At 40.6% G+C, this 22,301-nt stretch overlaps 1 pseudogene; it reads right to left on the reverse strand.

Moving 5' to 3' along the window:
• Positions 1–11,281: 11,281 nt before the first annotated feature.
• LOC123955054 lies at positions 11,282–12,405 on the reverse strand (annotated as a pseudogene).
• Between the last annotated feature and the right edge of the window lie 9,896 nt (positions 12,406–22,301).

Below are 22,301 nucleotides of genomic sequence, written 5' to 3' on the forward strand. Positions count from 1 at the left end.
GTCATTTGCAAATATCTTCTCCCATTCTGTCAGTTGTCTTTTGGTTTTGTTAACTGTTTCCTTTGCTGTGCAAAAGCTTTTGATCTTGATGAAATCCCAATAGTTCATTTTTGCCCTTCCTTCCCTTGTCTTTGCCGTTGTTCCTAGGAAGATGTTGCTACGGCTGAGGTCGAGAGGTTGCTGCCTGCATTCTCCTCAAGGATTTTGATGGATTCCTTTCTCACATTGAGGTCCTTCATCCATTTGGAGTCTATTTTCGTGTGTGGTGTAAGGAAGTGGTCCAATTTCATTCTTCTGCATGTGGCTGTCCAATTTTCCCAGCACCATTTATTGAAGAGGCTGTCTTTTTTCCATTGGACGTTCTTTCCTGCTTTGTCAAAGATTAGTTGACCATAGAGTTGAGGGTCGATTTCTGGGCTCTCTATTCTGTTCCACTGATCTATGTGTCTGTTTTTGTGCCAGTACCATGCTGTCTTGATGATGACAGCTTTGTAATAGAGCTTGAAGTCCAGAATTGTGATGCCACCAACTTTGGCTTTCTTTTTCAATATTCCTTTGGCTATTCGAGGTCTTTTCTGGTTCCATATAAATTTTAGGATTATTTGTTCCATTTCTTTGAAAAAAATGGATGGTATTTTGATAGGGATTGCATTAAATGTGTAGATTACTTTAGGTAGCATGGACATTTTCACAATATTTATTCTTCCAATCCAGGAGCATGGAACATTTTTCCATTTTTTTGTGTCTTCCTCAATTTCTTTCATGAGTACTTTATAATTTTCTGTGTATAGATTCTTAGTCTCTTTGGTTAGGTTTATTCCTAGGTATCTTATAGTTTTGGGTACAATTGTGAATGGGATTGACTCCTTAATTTCTCTTTCTTCAGTCTTGTTGTTGGTGTACAGAAATGCAACTGATTTCTGTGCATTGATTTTATATCCTGACACTTTACTGAATTCCTGTACAAGTTCTAGCAGTTTTGGAGTGGAGTCCTTTGGGTTTTCCACATATAGTATCATATCATCTGTGAAGAGTGATAGTTTGACTTCTTCTTTACCAATTTGGGTGCCTTTAATTTCTTTTTGTTGTCTGATTGCTGAGGCTAGGACTTCTAGTACTATGTTGAATAGCAGTGGTGATAATGGACATCCCTGCCGTGTTCCTGACCTTAGCGGAAAAGCTTTCAGTTTTTCTCCATTGAGAATGATATTTGCGGTGGGTTTTTCATAGATGGCTTTGATAATATTGAGGTATGTGCCCTCTATCCCCACACTTTGAAGAGTTTTGATCAGGAAGGGATGCTGTACTTTGTCAAATGCTTTTTCAGCATCTATTGAGAGTATCATATGGTTCTTGTTCTTTCTTTTATTAATGTGTTCTATCACATTGATTGATTTGTGGATGTTGAACCAACCCTGCAGCCCTGGAATAAATCCCACTTGATCGTGGTGAATAATCCTTTTGATGTACTGTTGAATCCTATTGGCTAGTATTTTGGCGAGAATTTTTGCGTCTGTGTTCATCAAGGATATTGGTCTGTAGTTCTCTTTTTTGGTGGGATCCTTGTCTGGTTTTGGGATCAAGGTGATGCTGGCCTCATAAAATGAGTTTGGAAGTTTTTCTTCCATTTCTATTTTTTGGAAAAGTTTCAGGAGAATAGGAATTAGTTCTTCTTTAAATGTTTGGTAGAATTCCCCTGGGAAGCCGTCTGGCCCTGGGCTTTTGTTTGTTTGGAGATTTTGGATGACTGTTTCAATCTCCTTACTGGTTATGGGCCTCTTCAGGTTTTCTATTTCTTCCTGGTTCAGTTTTGGTAGTTTATATGTCTCTAGGAATGCATCCATTTCTTCCAGATTGTCCAATTTGTTGGCGTAGAGTTGCTCATAGTATGTTCTTATAATTATCTGTATTTCTTTGGTGTTAGTTGTGATCTCTCCTCTTTCATTCATGATTTTATTTATTTGGGTCCTTTCTCTTTTCTTTTTGATGAGTCTGGCCAGGGGTTTATCAATCTTATTGATTCTTTCAAAGAACCAGCTCATAGTTTCATTGATTTTTTCTATTGTTTTTTTGGTTTCTATTTCATGGATTTCTGCTCTGATCTTTATGATTTCTCTTCTCCTGCTGGGTTTAGGGTTTCTTTCTTGTTCTTTCTCCAGCTCCTTTACGTGTAGGGTTAGGTTGTGTACTTGAGACCTTTCTTGTTTCTTGAGAAAGGCTTGTAGCGCTATATATTTTCCTCTCAGGACTGCCTTTGCTGTGTCCCACAGATTTTGAACTGTTGTGTTTTCATTATCATTTGTTTCCATGAATTTTTTCAATTCTTCTTTAATTTCCTGGTTAACCCATTCATTCTTTAGAAGGATGCTGTTTAGTCTCCATGTATTTGGGTTCTTTCCAGCTTTCCTCTTGTGATTGAGTTCTAGCTTCAGAGCATTGTGGTCTGAAAATATGCAGGGAATAATCCTAATCTTTTGATACCGGTTGAGACCTGATTTGTGACCCAGGATGTGATCTATTCTGGAGAAGGTTCCATGTGCACTAGAGAAGAATGTGTATTCTGTTGCTTTGGGATGAAATGTTCTGAATATATCTGTGATGTCCATCTGGTCCAGTGTGTCATTTAAGGCCTTTATTTCCTTGTTGATCTTTGGCTTGGATGATCTGTCCATTTCAGTGAGGGGAGTGTTAAAGTCCCCTACTATTATTGTATTATTATTGATGTGTTTCTTTGATTTTGTTATTAATTGGTTGATATAATTGGCTGCTCCCACGTTAGGGGCATAGATATTTAAAATTGTTAGATCTTCTTGTTGGACAGACCCTTTGAGTAGGATATAGTGCCCTTCCTCATCTCTTATTATAGTCTTTGGCTTGAAATCTAATTGATCTGATATAAGGATTGCCACCCCAGCTTTCTTCTGATGCCCATTAGCATGGTAAATTGTTTTCCACCCCCTCACTTTAAATCTGGAGGTGTCTTCGCGTCTAAAATGAGTGTCTTGTAGGCAACATACTGATGGGTTTTGTTTTTTTATCCATTCTGATACCCTGTGTCTTTTGATTGGGGCATTTAGCCCATTAACATTCAGGGTAACTATTGAGAGATATGAATTTAGTGCCATTATTAGCCTGTAAGGTGACTGTTACTGTATATTGTCTCTGTACCTTTCTGATCTATCTACTACTTTTAGGCTCTCTCTTTGCTTAGAGGACCCCTTTCAATATTTCCTGTAGAGCTGGTTTGGTGTTTGCAAATTCTTTCAGTTTTTGTTTGTCCTGGAAGCTTTTGATCTCTCCTTCTATTTTCAATGATAGCCTAGCTGGATAGAGTATTCTTGGCTGCATGTTTTTCTCATTTAGTGCTCTGAATATATCATGCCAGCTCTTCCTGGCCTGCCAGGTCTCTGTGGATAAGTCTGCCGCCAATCTAATATTTTTATCATTGTATGTTACAGACTCCTTTTCTCGGGCTGCCTTCAGGATTTTCTCTTTGTCACTAAGACTTGTAAATTTTACTATTAGGTGACGGGGTGTGGACCTATTCTTGTTGACTTTGAGGGGGGTTCTCTGCATCTCCTGGATTTTGATGCTTGTTCCCTTTGCCATATTAGGGAAATTCTCTCCAATGATTCTCTCCAATAGACCTTCTGCTCCCCTCTCTGTTTCTTCTTCTTCTGGAATCCCAATTATTCTAATGTTGTTTCGTCTTATAGTGTCACTTATCTCTCGAATTCTCCCCTCATGGTCCAGTAGCTGTTTGTCCCTCTTTTGCTCGGCTTCCTTATTCTCTGTCATTTGGTCTTCTATATCACTAATTCTTTCTTCTGCCTCATTTATCCTAGCAGTGAGAGCCTCCATTTTTGATTGCACCTCATTAATAGCTTTTTTGATTTCAACTTGGTTAGATTTTAGTTCTTTAATTTCTCCAGAAAGGGCTTTAATATCTCCAGAGAGGGTTTCTCTAATCTCTTCCATGCCTTTTTCGAGCCCGGCTAGAATGTTCAGAATCGTCATTCTGAACTCTTGATCTGACATATTACCAATGTCTGTGTTAATTAGGTCTCTAGACTTTGGTACTGTCTCTTGTTCTTTTGTTTGTGGTGATTTTTTCTGCCTTGTCATTTTGTCCAGATAAGAGGATATGAAGGAGCAAATAAACTACTAAAAGGGTGGCAAAGACCCCAGAAAAATGCGCTGTAACCAAATCAGAAGAGACCCCTAATTGTGGGGGGGAGAAAGGGGATAAAAACAGGTTCTGGAAAAAAAAAGAAAAGAAAAAAAAAAAAGGAAAAAAAAATTTAAAATATAAAACAAATAAAAAAATATAAAAAAGAAAGAAAAAATATATATATTTAGATGAACTAGTCAAAAAACGTTAAAAAAGAAAAGGGTAAAGGTTTTAAAAAATTTAGCAGAAGAAGAAAAAAGAAAAAAAAAATTGAAAAAAGAAAAAAAAAATTGAAGTAGCCGCAAGACTAAAGAATCATGGGGAGAAACCCATGAGTTCCGTGCTTTGCTTTCTCCTCCTCTGGAATTGCTCTGCTGTCTTAGGAATTGAACCTGCTTTCTCCTTGATAGATGAACTTCGTCCTGGCTGGATATTTTGTTGATCTTCTGGGGGAGGGGCCTGTTGTAGTGACTCTCAAGTGTCTTTGCCCGAGGCGGGATTACACCGCCCTTACCGGCGGCCGGACTAAGTAATTGGCTCGGGTTCGCTTTTGGGAGCTTCTGTTCCCTGAACGCTTTCCGTAGAGTTCTGGAGTACGGGAATGAAAATGGCGGCCTCCTAGTCTCTGGCCCAGAGGAGCCGAGAGCCTGGGGCCCTACTCCTCAGTGCGCCCCCAGAGGACAGCACCCAATCACTCCCGTATCCCCAGCCTCTAGCCGCGCTCCGAGCTCACCCAGCCTGCGACCAGTTCAAGGTAACCCCGAGCTGAGAGTTCAGTCCTCCGCTCTGTCTCTGCAGCCGGCTTCTCCGTTCTAATACCTGCGAGCTCTCCGACACTCTGACACCCCCGATCCTTCTGTGACCCTGCGGGGCCTGGGGCCACGCTGACCCCGCGTGGACTTCACCCTGGTTTAGCCTCTGGAGCAATGTCCCTCAGTGGAACAGACTTTTAAAAGTCCTGATTTTGTGCTCCGTTGCTCCGCTGCTTGCCGGGAGCCGGCCCCTCCCTTCGTGGTCTATCTTCCCATCGTTTTAGATTCACTTCTCCGCCAGTCCTACCTTTCAGAAAGTGGTTGATTTTCTGTTTCTAGAGTTGCTGTTCTTCTTCTCTTCGCTCTCCCGTTGGATTTGTAGGTGTTTGAAATGTTTAGATAAGCTATCAAGCTGATCTCCTGCTACCTGATGTAGTCTCAGGCTGCTACTTCTCCGCCATCTTGATTCCTCCCTCATATTTGTTTTTAAAAAGACTACCAGAGATGATGTTGGCCTGAACCAAGATGGAGCAGTGGGTGTAGAGACAGATGAACAAACCCAAGATTTGGAGGAAGCAGGACTAATAAGGGGTAGAGATTGGTTGGATGGAGAGATTAGTTGGATGGAGAAGTTAAGGGAGAGAAAGTGGTCAAAGGTGAAGCCCAGGTTTCCAGCTTTGGCAATAAATAGAATTTGGTGCCTTCTACCTTCTTTAAAGTAGAAGACACAATGGGAGGAACAGTTTCAATGGTGTTTTTATACTGGTGTTTGGGTAACTTGTGTGAAGCTGAGGCTCTCCTGACCCCCAGTCCAGGACTGTTGACTTCATTGCATGCCTCCTAACTATATTCAATCCAGCAAACCACTGGGTATGAAACATACATACAAGTGCTCCTGAGAAGCAGGTTGCATGCCCTGGCCTCTGTCCCTGGGGAACCAACAGCCAGCACTGCCCCAGCATTGAGAAGACAGTGCAGTAAAAGTGGTACAAGGAGACCCAAGACTGGGCAATGATTTCTACTGTGATCCTATTCAGCTGGGAGAGCAGGAGAGACTAGACATATTCAGTCCTACTGAGATGGGGTTAGGAGGGCACTGTAGATAAAGGCAGTTGTCCCAACACTGCAGGATGGTTTGCTGAGAGCAGAGGAGCAGAAGGCCAGGCCAGAAGAGGCAACTGGTTGGGATATCAGGACTCAGGAAGACGACAGGGAGAGGTGGAGGGGAATCCTTTCCTCCAGCCTGTCAGAGAAAGGCTGGGAGGGCCAACAGAACTAGTCAGCATAGAGTTATTCCTACAGAGAAGCCACCATGGGAGTTTCTATTCTGCCATTCACTGCTGAGGCAGGTAGAGCTTGTAGAACCAGCCTTTGACAAAACCCTAAGTATAACTCTTTCCTCTGCTCTATGCCTCCTGTTATCAAGTGGAAACTCAAGTCTAGTCTAAGTGATTGTCAAAACTGTCTAGGTGTGGGCAGGTGGATGATGCCTGGACAGAAAGAACAAAGAGAAAATTTACAGTTGCCATTCCAAAGTCATCACTGCCACATGCAAAACCCAGGATGTCATCAGGAAGGTCCTTCCTGAATAGGGGAAGGAGTGGAGAAGGACCAATTCCTGGGAATGTGGTTGAGGACACAGGAGAAAGGGTGGTCACACAGCATTGGGCCTCTGGCAAGAGAATCCAGCGGAGGCAGTCATCAGTCAGGCCGGCCCAGTCTGGTGTGAGACTCAGTCCTGATGCTCCCTCCCCATCCTTGATTCAGGATCTATTCTTGACTCACTGCAAGGCTAGTCTTGGGTAAAAGCTGATCTAGAAACAGCAATGCACCAGCTCTGGCCCCAGCTCCAGGCAGTTTTGTTGATGTTTATGGAAGCTGTCTTTTCCCTTCTGACCTGTATTCACCCTCGTTTTCAGACCTGCTCCATCCCGACAGGCAAGGCTGGAAGCACTTAAGAAGAAGAGGTCTCAGCTGGACTCTTCCTCTCTTTCCAGTGCTGGGAGAGAGGGAAGTCTGCTATCCCCAGGAGTCAGCTGGCCTTTTGGTGGCTCAGCTGGAGGGGGAAGTCTAAGGTGGGGGGAAGTACGAGAGGGCACAGTTTGGATTAACTAAATCCTGTGGGGGGGGGGGGTACACTACAAACAAGGCAGAAAACAGGACTGGACTATGAGGAATGGACAGGGAATGACTTGCCTGTCCCAGTTTCTCAACTGCCCAGATTGTAATGGGAGAATTGGCTGCTATCAGGTGACATTAACTGACATCCAAGGTCCCTGCATCCCTTCTCCATGCCTGGGAAAACCCCAGCCCACAGACTGACACCAAGTCTGTGCTCATCTGTTTGCAGACCTGAGAGGCAGGGATGTTGGCTAGCCTGGCAAGGGACATTGTCCTGGCTGGGTGCAGGGTTTCTCCAGCTATCACAAAATCCTGAAAATCTACCTCCAAGGAGTTTTTAGGCCATGTAGAAAGAGCACAGACAAACAGATAGAACTTGAAATGTATTTATGGACCAACTTAGTCCACCATAAATGGCTGGACAACACCTCTAAAAATGTGTCAGGGGTCTCCCATGCAGAATCTGGGGGTGGAAGTGAGCAATGTGAATATTTGTGTGTGTGTGCTAAAATTTGCTTTATATCTTGGGAAAAGAACCTAAAGTTTCTTCGATCCCCTTCTATCATGCTTCCTTGGCAGCTCTGGGAGATATTTTCCCTATTAAGCAAACCAACAGCTGCCGGTTTTGGCTACAGTTTGCTTTGCTCCGTTCTTGGGTGGAAAGAAGATGCTCAGCTGTCCTCAAGAGCTATCAGTGGAAATCAAAATAAAAAACACAAAACAGATGGGCCTAGAGAATAGAAACCCTGATGGGTGCTGCAGGTTCCCTTCCACAGTAGAAAGCTATAAATACTCAACAGTCTCAGGGTTCTCCTCCTGCCCAGGCTTGGCCTCATGCGCTCAACTCCATACTGCAGGGATGCCTGGTGTTCCTCAGAACTCCTCCCATCCTACCTTTCAGGATAGAGGACATAGGGACAGGGACAGATTTCTCTGAGGGGACAGTGAACAAGGCACTCAGAAATTTCCTGGATCAAAATATATCATCCATCACATCACCAATTTTACCATAAGTGAAATTTCCTCCAGGTGTAAATTTCTCTACCCCTGGGTTCTGATATGAACCAACTCAAACAGCAGTTAACATTTGTGTTATTACTTTCTATGATTCAGGCATTAATGTCCACATTTGTAATTACATCAAAATTACATTGAAATTACAGATTACATGAAGAAGATGGAGGCAAAGTCTAGAGCATCAGGAAATTTAGAATAAGTATAATCAATGTTAATGTATGAAATAATGTTGCAGAAATGGGTGAGAGTATTTATAAATTAAAACAAAAATCTTAGTGATCTGGAGAAAAAAATAAGAACAATGAAATTAAAAATGGATATTAAAGAGCAGAATAACCATAGCTAAAATCTGAATTTGTAAGCTGGAGGATGGCCACAAAGCATTCTTTCAAAATGTAGCCCCAAAAGACAAAGAAACAGAATGTATTAATGGAGCATTAAGACACAATAGGTTTATCAAAGAGTTCCAAATCCTATCTAACTGAAGTTGCAAAGGGAAAGAAAAACAAAACAGAGGCTTAAAGGGAGGAAATAAATAACAGAAGACAACATTTTCAGAAAGGGACACAGGAGTCCTCAAATTGAAATAACCCACTGAGTGTTGAGTAGTACAAATGTAACAGGCATGATATATATGCCTGCACTATGGTGACATTTCAGAAAACCAGCAATGACAAAAGTGTCCTAAAGGCCAACAAGCTAAGTGAAAGAGAAGATAGTTCCTCTGTAAAGAAATGAACATCAGATGGGAATCCGATTTCTCAAAAGCAGGAGAGGATTTCTGAAAGCAATAGCAATATTTTCAAAGTTGTTGGTATGTGATTTTTGAATTAGAATTCTCCTCCAAGAAAGACAACTATCATATGATCTCCCTGATATGAGGAAGTGGAGATGCAACATGGGGGGTTACGGGGGTAGGAGAAGAAAAAATGAAACAAGATGGGATTGGGAGGGAGACAAATCATAAGTGACTCTTTATCTCACAAAACAAACTGAGGGTTGCTGGGGGTAGGGGGGTTGAGAGAGGGGGAGGGAGTTATGGACATAGGGGAGGGTATGTGCTATGGTGAGTGCTGTGAAGTGTGTAAACCTGACAATTCACAGGCCTCTACCCCTGGGGATAAAAATACATTATATGTTTATAAAAAAATAAAAAATAAATAAATAAAAAAAAAGAATTCTCCTCCAAGGAAAAAAATTAAATACAAATTTGAAAATAGTTTTTTTTTTTTTTTAAGCTCTTTAGGGACTAGAAAGTTTATCAAACAGAAGCTCTATCAAATTTCTGGAAACACGGCCACAGCAACTTCTTTCAAGATATGTCTCCAAAGACAAAGGAAACAAAAGCAAAAACCTTCTGCACAGCAAAGGAAGCAGTCAACAAAACAAAGAGGCAACCCACAGAATGGGAAAAGATATTCGCAAATGACAGTACAGACAAAGGGCTATATCCAAGAGCTATAAAGAGCTCCTCAAACCCAATACACACAAAACAGATAATCACATCAAAAAATGGGCAGAAGACATGGACACTTCTCCAAGGAAGACATACAAATGGCTAATAGATACATGAAAAAATGTTCATCATCACTAGCCACCAGGGAGAGTCAAGTCAAAACCACATTGAGATACCACCTTACACCAGTTAGAATGGCCAAAATTAACAAGACAGTAAGCAACAAGTGTTGGAGAAGATGTGGAGAAAGGGGAACCCTCTTACACTCTTGGTGGGAATGCAAGTTGGTGCAGCCACTTTGGAAAACAGTGTGTAGATTCCTTAAGAAATTAAAAATAGAGCTTCCCTATGACCCTGCAATTGCACTACTGGGTATTTACCCCAAAGATACAGATGTCATGAAAAGAAGGGCAATCTGTACCCCAATGTTCATAGCAGCAATGGCCACAGTTGCCAAACTGTGAAAGAATCAAGATGCCCTTCAACAGATGAATGGATAAAGAAGATATGGTCCATATATACTATGGAGTATTATGCCTCCATCAGAAAGGATGAATACCCAACTTTTGTATCAACATGGATGGGACTGGAAGAGATTATGCTGAGTGAAATAAGTCAAGCAGAGAGAGTCAATTATCATATGGTTTCGCTTATTTGTGCAGCATAAGGAATAACATGGAGGACATGGGGAGATGGAGAGAAGTAAGTTGGGGGAAATTAGAGGAGACGAACCATGAGAGACTGTGCACTCTGAGAAACAAACAGGGTTTTTGAGGAGATAGGGGTGGGAGGTTGGGTGAGCCAGGTGGTGGGTATTATGGAGGGCACGTATGGCATGGAGCACTGGGTGTGGTGATAAACAATGAATTCTGGAACACTGAAAAGAAATTTAAAAAATTTAAAAAATTTCTGGAAAATCTATTTCAGTAAAATAAATAAAAATATTGATAGATTGAGGAAGACTTGGGAATATGGAAGTAATGCTTAGCCAAAGAAATACAGGAGTATTAAATATTAATATTATACTAGTCTTGATTTTTGAAGTAATTAATGACAATAAAAATGCAAATCCATTCTCCCTATATGATCTCAGAATAGTTCACATTATGGAAGAAAAGAAAAGTTTAGTATGTTAGAACTTTCAGCAGCAACAGTGTTTCCCCCAGCTTTTTGAAAGAGGGCACTCACTTTTTCAATTTTTGACTTGGAGCCACGTCTGTCATCCACAGAGGAGACTGGAGATTTCTTCTGCTAAGAACCCCGAGCTGAAATCAAGGATTGGACACTTTACCAATTGAAGCACCCAGGCACTCCCAGAAATGAACTTTTGTATATCTTGCTTGTTTTGCACTGACTTCTTTTATCTAATCTAATGCGTTACTTTTTTTTTTTTAATTTGAAATGCCTTTATTCATTTGTATGGTAAATGACACTGAATAACAATGTTTGATTTTCAGTATGTTGAGCTTAACTATGAAATTTGCATCTCTTTTCTCTATGTACTGGAATGTAGGAAAAGCCAATTTCATGGACATTATTAACTAATTTCACATATATTCCAAAGCTTAGAATGTGGTTTTGTTACCAATGAGCAGTAGACAACATGGGTACGTGGTGGGCAGGTGAAATTCAGGCGCTTGGTTTAAGACACACGACGCGTTTCCACTGATTTATGGTAACAATCTGCTTTCTGTCAGTCTTTAAAGTAACCAATTTCAAATCTTCCTGTTCCTGGAGAACGACATCTCTTAAAATTTCTCCAACTTAGAGTTTTTCTAGCTGTGCTTCTGTTGCTGATTGTTCTTTCAAGGTTCAGTTGCTTCCAGGTCTTTGGTTCTTGAATTTTTCATCTCTCTCAAGGTCTCCAGATGTGAATGGAGACATGCATTATTTCAGGGTGTGCTCTGTGGGGCAAGGGAGGTGCCAAATCTTGGTTCTTGTTATTTCTTGCTTCCTGCTTTGGAGTTTTCTTAGCTTCATATTGCCTTTGATTTTTAAGAGCTGCTTTTGACAATGGCTTATCATTTCCTGGTTGTGATTTCTAATTCAGCAGTGGTGTCTCCTCCAAGAGCTTGGAAATGGTGATTGGCTTATTTCTTAAAGCCGAGAGTCCATCAATCGCTACAAATTTAGATTCTTTGTCGGGTACTTCACTTTTAACTTTTAACTAACACTTTTAACGGTAAACTATTGTTTTTGCTGGCAATAGCCTAGCCAAAAAAATGGCTGCCAGGATAGGGCTGGCCTAATGCCAAAGCTTGTACCCATTATTAGCACCCGACCTGGGAGTGTGCGTAGCCGTTAAAATGTGCTTCCCATCTGGGCACCAAGCAAAATGTGTAGGATCAGAGGCTGCTGGCTTAGAAATAGGTTTGTATTTTTTAACATTCCATGATTGCATTTGTTCGCCAGGTTTTCCAACCCAGCTATCCTTTAATATATGGCCATGAGGACTAAATAAGTTAGACATTAGAGCACCAGCTCTGCGGTCAAACACAGGATCACATTTCAAGTTGAAAATCATTCCTTTGGCAGGCATAGAACCATAAATAGCATAAAACTCAGTAGAACTAGAATTCTAAATTTCACCATAAACGGGGTTATGTTTTGGTAATTGAGTCAATTCTAGCACTTTCTTCATTTGAGGCAAGGTAATGTAATAGTTGTTCTCCGTAGTAGGAAGTTCCTTGCTTGTGGAATCTGTTCTAATTATTGCAACACAGCCTTGCTTTTCCTTCCTCAGTATCCTAAACTTATCAGCCAGAGGGACTTACCCTGGGGCCTTGGAACATCACCACTGATCTGTACCCTTACCTGTCAAGAAGGGCATAGATGTTTCTATCTGGAAAAGTTATATTCATTCTTCGAAGCCCTTTCGTGTCATACATCATTCCACGGCTGCTGAGTCTAGTATCTGGCTAACATGGAAGACATCAGTATGTGGGTCCCTTCAGTGCTCTGAACACACCGTGGCCTCTCCCCCTTTCTGCCTTTCCCTAGGCGGAAATGCTCATTCTGGTTCTTTATGCAACTCCTGCCTTGTGAACCTTCAAGTTTTAGTGGAAATACAATCCATTTCAGATAGTCCTCCCTCAGATAATGCCTACCTCCTTGCCCTTCTTGGTCATTACTTCCTTCCTGGTCATTATCTTGCTTAGTTATGTGTTTGTTCACTGTCTGTCTTTCCCCAGCAAAATGCAGGCTCCGTAAGGGAAGGGAGCTTGCTGGTCTTACTCATCATTGATCTCCAGCCCCTGATACAGAGCCTGGCACATTGTAGGTGTTCCATATATATTTGTGAAATGCATTCATTTTTGTCCCTACCCTAGCCCTTAGTGCCCAGCACACTCAGTAAATAGCTATTGAATGAAGAATAAATAAACACATGGATGGAAAAATGCATATTTCTATTGTTCATGTTGCTGCAAATGTCCTCTGAGCGTGTGTTGCACCCCCCGGGTAGGAGAACACCTTTTCCAGCTCTTTCTTCTTGATTCTGTTCATGTGGCAGCATTGTTTGGAAACAGATTTTCTTTGATCACTGCCAGGACAAGGATTAATCATTGGTAGGTAGTCAAGACATCATAACTATGGAATCCTAAAATATCTCTCAGTTTGATTTTTTTTTTTTTAAACTGGAAAGAAGATGGGGGGGGGGCCCTGAATCTGGAGAGAAAGTTCTGATTTTCCTTGTCTGTGGTTTAGAGCAAAACAAAAGAATGATCTGCTGAATTTCCAGAGCCCCTCCTCTCCACCGCTGGGCACCCTGCGTTGCCCATGGAAGGAGCCATCTGGGCATACCAGGAAAGGTCAGGATTCATAATCCTGTGGCCAGGTGCTCTGTGCAATTAGTGAGACAAGGCTTCTCCATGGGAACCCTCTCTCCTCCAAGGGTCAGAGTCCTGGTTTGTGTCCTGAGGCTGCTTCACACATTCATGCTTTTAGCTCCTTTGGTGTAACTCATTGCGGGTTAAAACTTGGCACATTCAATATCTCCATCTGAGTCACTCATTTGTTTTAAATTTGAAACCATCTGAAAAATACAGTACGGTGTTAAAATGTGAATGTGTGTGTTAGTGTGTGTGTGTGTGTGTGTATTTGTGCATATTTGAAAGAGCATATGGGAAAATCCCTTTTCCTTGGCTATTTATAACCCTTCCCAGGCACTAAAAGCACCATGGCCATAACTCTCACCCATCCGAAAAAGTGCTGAGTACAGCATTTTCTTACTTTATGCACCTCCCTGCTCTTAAGTGCTCACTGTTTGGATTTCTGATCTGATAACTTTATTTAAAAATTGGGTTTTACTGGAATTTTGTGCTTGTCAAAGCTTTTTCTTCTGGCCAGGTGCTTCACCTCTGTGGCTATTCTTCCTGCTCCATAAGGGCAGACCAGGATGGCTCCCGCTGTCCATGGCACAGCGAGCTCGGGTCAAGGACACTGACTGTCAAGGACACTGACAGAAGAAATGGGCTATGCAACGTCTGGCACCTCCTGGCACCTGGCTGTTCCTCTCAATTCATCCCCTATCACTGGGCAGAACCGTGGTGCCCAGAAGATGCTCTGCAAATATTGTTGAATGAATATTCCCACCTCTGCCTTCTGCTCTTTCTGCTACCCCAGTCCTTAAGATTCTCCAGTTATATCACAGTCTGGCATGGGTATGAGTCTTTTTCTTTTTTAAATATTTTGTGTATTTATTCTGAGAGAGAGAGAGAGAGAGAATGAATCTCGAGCAGACCCCACGCTGAGCCCTGACATTATGACCTGAGTCAGTCCCTTAACCCAGTGAGCCCCCCAGGCACCCTGACGGCATGAATCATTGACTAAGCACTTGGTCTTTCCCTCTTGCTCTAGAATGCATGCTTTCTAGTTTCACAAGGGTGAGCTAGGTCCATATGTTGACCTTTGCAGTGAAGAAATTGAGATAAGTCTGCAAAGGGATTGGAGTACTGGAAATGGTACCATAAATCATCCTGAGACACAAAGGTAGTTTGGGTGATAGGAAGCCAATGGCATTGGAACATGTAATTTCCAATTTCCAGGATTCCACACTGGGAGGGAAGGTCCACCCAGTTTAGAGCGGAAGGGCTAGGAGTGTTGGGGGTCATGCAGAAAGCCGAGTTGGAATGGAGGAGCTTGGGACCCTACTAATGACCTGCTGAGCTTCCTTTGCCCAGCCCCAGGGGCAGAGGAGAAGGAAGATGTGCCCGCAGGCTCTGAGCCTGAGTGATCAGGGCATGGGAACCTCTGCTGACTCTGGTCTGTACCATAAACCAGGAAATACCAACCCAATGACTCAGCCATGCAGTAAAGTCGTAATTTTCCTAGAGGTTGAGGCAGGATGAGCTATGTCTGTATCTTTGCAATGGGAAGGATGGTTAAAATCTACTAGTAAGTGGAAAAAAATGAGTCAAAAATTATATGTATATAGTGGGTGTATGCGCATGTATGCATACACACACACACACACACACACACACACACACACACAAACACACTCTCTCTCTCTCTCTCTCTTTAAGGAATGATCACCCTCACTCTAATACAGGGTTTAGGCTTTTAAATGGACATTTTCTCACAGGTGTTATCTTATTCCTCATTCCATGTGACAGTCCAGTTCCTGGTTACTGAGGGGCTGGCTGATTCTAATTGCCTGGTGGTCTGTGTTCCAGAAAACCAACCCCCCAGTCTCCTGCCATGTGATCTGTTCCCCCATTTCCCTTCCAAAGAGGTTCCATTTCTGCCCCACAGCCCATCTGCTTGCTAGATTGACTATAGTCTCCTCAAACAAGCCATATATTCTTTGTGAGATATTAGTCCTCCTTTGAACACAGTTTGATATGAAAGCTTTTGATTGACAACTGACTTTTAAGTCCTATATTGATTGTGTCAGTAGAGGCTGCTGGGGTTTTTTCCACGTCTTAGGGACCTGCAGAAAGACAGTTGGATTTTCTTTTCAGTTCAAAAGGGACCTGATCTTAGCTGCCAGGTGCCTGCTTGGGTCAAGGACACTGACTGTCAAGGACACTGACAGAAGAAATGGGCCATGCAACGTCTCTTTCTCTTGCCCCTGAGCATAACCTCTGGACTGTACTGGTATAGGGACTAGGAAGGCAGTCCAGTCTTTCTGGTTCTGGGCCATAAGGGATACGAGGCCCTGAGGACTCGGTCAGAGGTTCTAAGAATACCCTGGGGAAACTGGCACCCAGCCAGCTGGTACTGACTAGGCTGCAGTCCCAGATTGCCTTCGAGGTATTTAGAAAGTACAGTATGAATGTCTCTGATATGGCCCCCCATGTGGGAAAATAAAATGCCTCATTTCTCGGGACAGTTCTGAGTGTCACTCAAGTGGCCTCAATATAAAATATACTCGTCTGTCCCTAGTGCGTCTCCCACCCTTTAATACCTTTAGGACAACTGACAACTTCCTGGGAGCCTGAGGGGTATCAGGAAGTCTTGTCCAGAGGACACGGGGACAACCAGACAACCCTGGTTCTGTTTTCTTCTATAAAGAAAGTAAACACCACCAGAATTCACCCTACCTAAGATAATCATGATTAATATTCTAGAACCCACATTTGGAGCATATTTTTAAGAATGTGTGTATAGCTCTAGAGAAGAAAGAGAGACAGATTTAGGTCTGTCTGCCTATCATCCATCCATCTAGCTCTCCAAACATGTATGTACAGATATGTACGCATATATCTGTGTGTGCAAATATATACCTTATGATTTTATATAAATGGTTACAGTTCATCCTCATAGCCACTCTGCAAAGTGTTCTTATCCTAATGGAAGCAAACAAAACAAATCAAGCTAAGAGAGCTTAAGTGACTTATACCTGCCACAAAACTGCTAAGTATCGGAGCTGGTCTTTGAAGCAAGGTAGAGCTTTCCAAATGCAACACTCTTCCTTTAGCACCGCACATAGCTACCTTGTTTGTCTACATGGATCATCAAGTTATTGGAGTCAAGGAAAACTGTAAACATGGACGGAGACTAAGGACACACACTAAGCTCCACCGCTACGGCACTCAACACGACCGTGACTGCTTTCACCTGTACTTGTTATTCGTAAGATCTTGTTATTATCACCCATGGCTTTGTTTATATAGTCTTTCTAAGTTTTGTTTAGTCTTTTATTTTTAAATTCCCAAATTATGTGTGTGATGTATCTATGAATTACTTTTTCCTTATTTTTAAAAAACTATGGATTTGTCACATAAATAATGGGTGCAGCCAGGGTTGAACTTCAAACATTATAGATTAGCTAAAGTTATTGTCAACTATCGGTTTAACCTCAGCTGCCTCCTCAGACAGTTGTGAGAGTTTTGTGGGTTCCCTTCCAGATTTTGTCTACATCAATACAGAATTTTATTCTCTGGTTGGTTCATTTATTGTTACTTAGCGTTTTACTACTATAAAAATATCCAAAGCCAAGCAGTGTCTTTGAATATGATTTTAGATGTAGAACACAGGTACTGATAGGAAAGACTTTCCTTTTCATTGCATTATAGGTAATCTATCTGATATATAATTCCTCTGTAAGTTTTCAAATGGATATTTTTATCATCTTTTGGTAGTATTTGGTTTTACTGAATAATGATTTTTAAAACACTTGTGTACCCTTTGCTTCTGGAAATTCATTGAGTATTTGTATTTCATTATATGGTTTGTTTTTATAAATATGAAAATACAGGATAAGAAAAAATAATTCCCTTAGGGCTGTACCAAATACATTTCTATATATTTACAAAATCAAGCTCTCTGATTATGTTATTAAAATCTTCTGTATCTGGACTGAAAGAAATAGATTAAAAATCTGCTCTGATTTAGCTGCTTTTTAAAGGCTTTAAAAGTATTTCCATTGGGGTGCCTGGGTGGCTCAGTGGGTTGGGCCTCTGCCTACGGCTCGGGTCATGATCTCAGAGTCCTGGGATGGAACCCCTCATCTGGCTTTCTGCTCAGCAGGGAGCCTGCTTTTAAAAAAAAAGTATTTCCATAAAGTTTTATTTTATTTATTTATTTTACTTCCGGGTTGTTTAGTATGAAAAGGTTAATGATGGTTAGACATTATGGAGCTTATCTTTTTTTTTTTTAAGATTTTATTTATTTATTTGACAGAGAGAGACACAGTGAGAGAGGGTACACAAGCAGGGGGACTAGAAGAAGGAAAGCAGGCTTCCCACGGAGCAGGGAGCCTGATGTGGGGCTCGATCACAGGATCCTGGGATCACGACCTGAGCTGAAGGCAGACGCCCGATGACTGAGCCACCCAGGTGCCTATGGAGCATATCTTTTATTATTGGTGATTTGTCATTAACTGTCTCAACTTAAAGTTTTTGCCCTTGAATTTCACTTTATCTAGTTTCAATATAGACCAACCTTACTTCTTTTGTGTTAAAGTCCACTTATTATTACCTATCCCTCATTTTCTTCCCATCTCTATTGTGTTTTTTATTTTGTGCATTTTAACCTTTTATTTTGAAATTAATTATAAATTCACTGTAAGTTGCAAAGATAATACAGTTAGGTTATCTGAACCCTTCATCCAGTATCCCCTAATGGTCACATCTTACATAACCAAGATCAGGATATTGACCTTGGTACAACACATGTGTGTGGTTCTATGCCATTTTGCCACATGTGTAGATTCATGGAAACACCACATCATTCAAGAGACAGACCGAGTTCATCACGACAATATCATCCTCATGCTAAACTTCTCTTGTCATCTACTCCCCACTGCCCCACCATTTCTAACCTCTGGCAGCCACTATTTAACATTTCTATAATTTTGTTATTTCAATAATACTATGTAAATGGAATCATACAGCATTAGCATTTGGGGGGTTCATTTTGTTTCACAATGCCCTTGAGCTCCATCTGCATTGCCTATGTATCATTAGTGCATTTTTCCCCCCTCTGGGTAGTGTTCCATGGAACGGGTGTTCCACAGTTTGTTTGACCCTGACTGGCTGAAAGACATTTGGGTTGTTTCCAGTTTTTAACTATTCCAAATAAAGCTGCTGTGAACTGTCATGTATAGTCTTTGTGTGGACATCAGTTTTCATTTCATTGGGATAAATGCCTGGGAGTAATAAAATGACTATGTTATATGGTAAGAGTATGTTTAGTTTTTTAAATATCTTATCTGGAACTCTAAAAATTATTATTAATGTTGAGTTTTCAGAGTTCTTTATAAATTCTGGATATGAAACCTTTGCCAGATACGTGATTTGGAAATACTTTCTCCAAGTCTGTTGCTTGTCTTTTCATCCTCTTTATAGGCTCTTTCTTTCACAGAGCAAAAATATTTAATTTTGATGAAGTCGAGTTTATTGTTTTGTTTTGTTTTCTTTTCTTTTTTGGATCATGCTTTCGATGTCAGGTCTGAGAAGTCTTCAACAAGATCTAGACAGTGATCTTTTTCCTAGGTTACCTTCTAAACATTTCATAGTTTTAGATTTCCATTTACATCTATGATGCATTTTGAGCTAAATTTGTGTAAGGATTGAGGTTAAGTTGAGGTTCATATTTTTGCCTGTGGCTGTCCAATTACTCCAGAAGCATTTGTTGTAGACTTTCCTCCCTCCACTGAACTGCTTTTCAGTTTTTGTAAAAAACCTGTTACCTGTGAGCCTTTCTTTTGGCTTTTTATCCTGTTCCACTGATCTTGTGAAAATACAACATAGTCTTGACCAGTAAAGCTCTATCATATGTAAATTCTCCACCTCTCTTCTTTGTTTTAAAAATTGTTTTAGTTATTTTAGCTCCTTTCCATTTCCTTTCCATTTTCAAATATGTTTGTCTGTAGCTACAAAAAATTCTTGCTGGATTTTTTTTTTTTAATATTTTATTTATTTATTTGACAGACAGACCACAAGTAGGCAGAGAGGCAGGCAAAGAGAGAGAGAGAGAGGATGAAGCAGGCTCCCTGCGGAGCAGAGAGCCCGATGCGGGACTGGATCCCAGGACCCCGAGATCATGACCTGAGCCGAAGGCAGAGGCTTAACCCACTGAGCCACCCAGGCGCCCCTTGCTGGAGTTTTGATAGGAATTTCAATAACCTTGTTTTGTAATTTGGAGAGAATTGATGTCTTTAATATGAGTCTCCCAATCTAGGAACACAATGTGTCTCTCCATTTATTTAGATCAGCTTTTATTTATTTCATTTATGTCTAACAGTTTTCAGAATACAAGTCCTGCACATGTTTTGTTAGATTCACATCAAAGGGTCTCATTTTAAGGAGGGGCTATTGTAAAGTGTATTGTGTTTGGGATTTTGGTTTCCACATGTTTGTTGCCAGCATATAGACATAGAGTTGATTTTCATGTGTTAATTTTTTTTCTTTTGACCTTGCTGAATCACTTATTCTAGGATTGATTAATTGATTGATTGACCGATAGTGTGTTTAGACAATTTGCATTTATAATCATTGTTAATATATGAGGGCCTAGGCCTGCCATTTTATTTTTTCTTTTCTGAAAGTTCTACTTTTTGTTTTTCTTTGTGTTTATAAATCGCTTGAGTGTTATACACACATACCTTTTCAGTCTAGGTGTTGAAATTTTAGTAGTTTGAGAGACATATAGAGACTTTTCTCTTTATGGCCTTTACATACACTGAGAACTGTATTAGATAGACATCACTACAAATTCTGCTCTGTCAATCATAAATTAAAGTAAATTAAAGAGGAGAAGGAAAGTCTATTTTGATTATTAATATTTTTGCTTTTTCTGTTTTTTCTTCCTGATGTTCTCATATTCCTTCTTTTATCATTTCCTTTGTGTTTAGTGAAATTTATTGTCATTCTTTTATGAAAGGTCTGCTGGTGACATATACTCATGGTTTTCCTTTATCTGAGAATGTCTTGATTTCCCCTTTTTCCTGAAGGATATTTTCACATTTCACAAACTCAGAATTCACAGGTCTTTCCTTTCAGTACTTGGAAAATGTGCCACTTCCTTCTGGCCTTGATGGTTTCTAATAAGAAACCCACTACTCATTTGCATTGCTTTTTCTTCTACCACTGACTGATCCTTTCTCTTTGGCTGCTCTTACTTTTCCCTTGTTTTTGGTTTTCAGAAATTTCACTATGATATATCTTGTTGTGGATTTCTTTGGTTTTATTCTGTTTGAGGTTTGCTCAGCTCCTTGAATATGTAACTTTATATGCTTTTCTCCAAATATAAGATATTTCCTGCCATTCTGGGGGGAATAATTTTTCAGCCCCACCCATTTTCTCCTCTTTCTGGGACTCTAATGACAAAAATATTAGTTCTTTAGTTATAATCTCACATGTCCCTGAATCCCTTTCCATATTTTTAATGTATTTTCTTTCTGTTGTTCACAGTGGATAATTTCTATTTTATTTTCATGTTCACTGATTTTTCTCCTCTATCTTTTACATTTTGCTGTTTGTGACCATCTACTGCATTTTTATTTCTGTTTTTGTATTTTCCAGTTGTAAAATTTCCATTTTGCTTTTTATATCTTTGGGATTTTTTTTCATTTGTTTCAAAGTTCTTTATGATTTTTATTTGAAAGATCTCTATGATGGCTTTTCTGCAATTCTTGTTGGACTATTCCAACTTCTGTGTCATTTTGATGTCAATGTTTATTGTCTTTTTTCGCTCAAGTTGAGGTCTTCTAAGATAGTGGTATATTTGAATCCTGAGCACTTTAGCTACTATATTATGAGACTCTAGATACTTGTTAAACTTGTGTTTTTGCAAGCCTCCTCTGATACCATCCCAGCCATGAGTGGGAAGGGTGCCTCAATACTGCCGGGTGGGTGTTGAAGTTCAGGCTCCTGAGGGGTGTCCACTGACATTGGGAGTGGGGAGGGGCTCATACTGCTCAGTAAAGATGAAATTCCAGGCTGTTCTACTTTCCACCATCTTGGAGAGGCTTGGGGGGAAGCTTCTTCTACCCCAAGGAGAGTGGAAATGTAGGCTCTCCACTCAAGCATTGCTGGTGGGGATGAGGAGGGGTTTCTGTGGTGTTTGGCTTTTCTGTCTTATTTGGCTTCCCCAATTCTGGTCTTCTGGCTACAGAAAACAGGCTGTTTTTGTCTGTACTTACTGACATTTCCAGGTTGCTACCTTCTCTAGCACCCAGGCTGGGATATATGAGGCCAAAAGAAAACCCAAAGAGCTCACCACCATATCTTTCTTTGGGTTCTAGGGTCCCTAGACCTTTTCAGTCCATGTTTGTTTAATGATGTCTGGGTTTTCAGGCTATACTCAGCAGGAAGAATAGGTATAAATGTATCTACTCCATCATTGTGGAAATAGCTCTCTGTCATTTTATTTTTTTATTTGTTTGGTTTTTTTTCGGTCATCTTGTTTTTCATATAACTCTCCTAGGCAGTTTACTACTCAGTTTTTATCTCATCCCATGTCTTTACATTGAGATAAGGAAATTCAGCTCACTTACATTGATTTCAAATACTGATACAGAGCAATTAATTTCTTCCATTTTGTTTACTATTTTGTACTCTGCAGTGATTTTTTTTCTTTAGTTTGTTGATTAAATTAGGTAAATTTTTCTTTCTCTTTCCTGCACTGTAGTCCCTCTTACTTGACTATTCTATTATGCATCTCCGCTGAACTTAGAAAGCCTTCTTATCTTAAGTGGGCCACAGCTAATAAGTGCAGACTTCTATTGCTCTTCTGTGAATCTTCTGGGATCCTGGGGCAGTTTCATCTTGGGACACAGAAGTTGTGGCTTCTCAGTCAGGTTTTTGGAGGGGGTCCACATGCTATGCTTTTCTGA

The sequence above is a fragment of the Meles meles genome, chromosome 13 (genome assembly GCF_922984935.1).
Source record: "Meles meles chromosome 13, mMelMel3.1 paternal haplotype, whole genome shotgun sequence".
NCBI lineage: Eukaryota > Metazoa > Chordata > Mammalia > Carnivora > Mustelidae > Meles > Meles meles.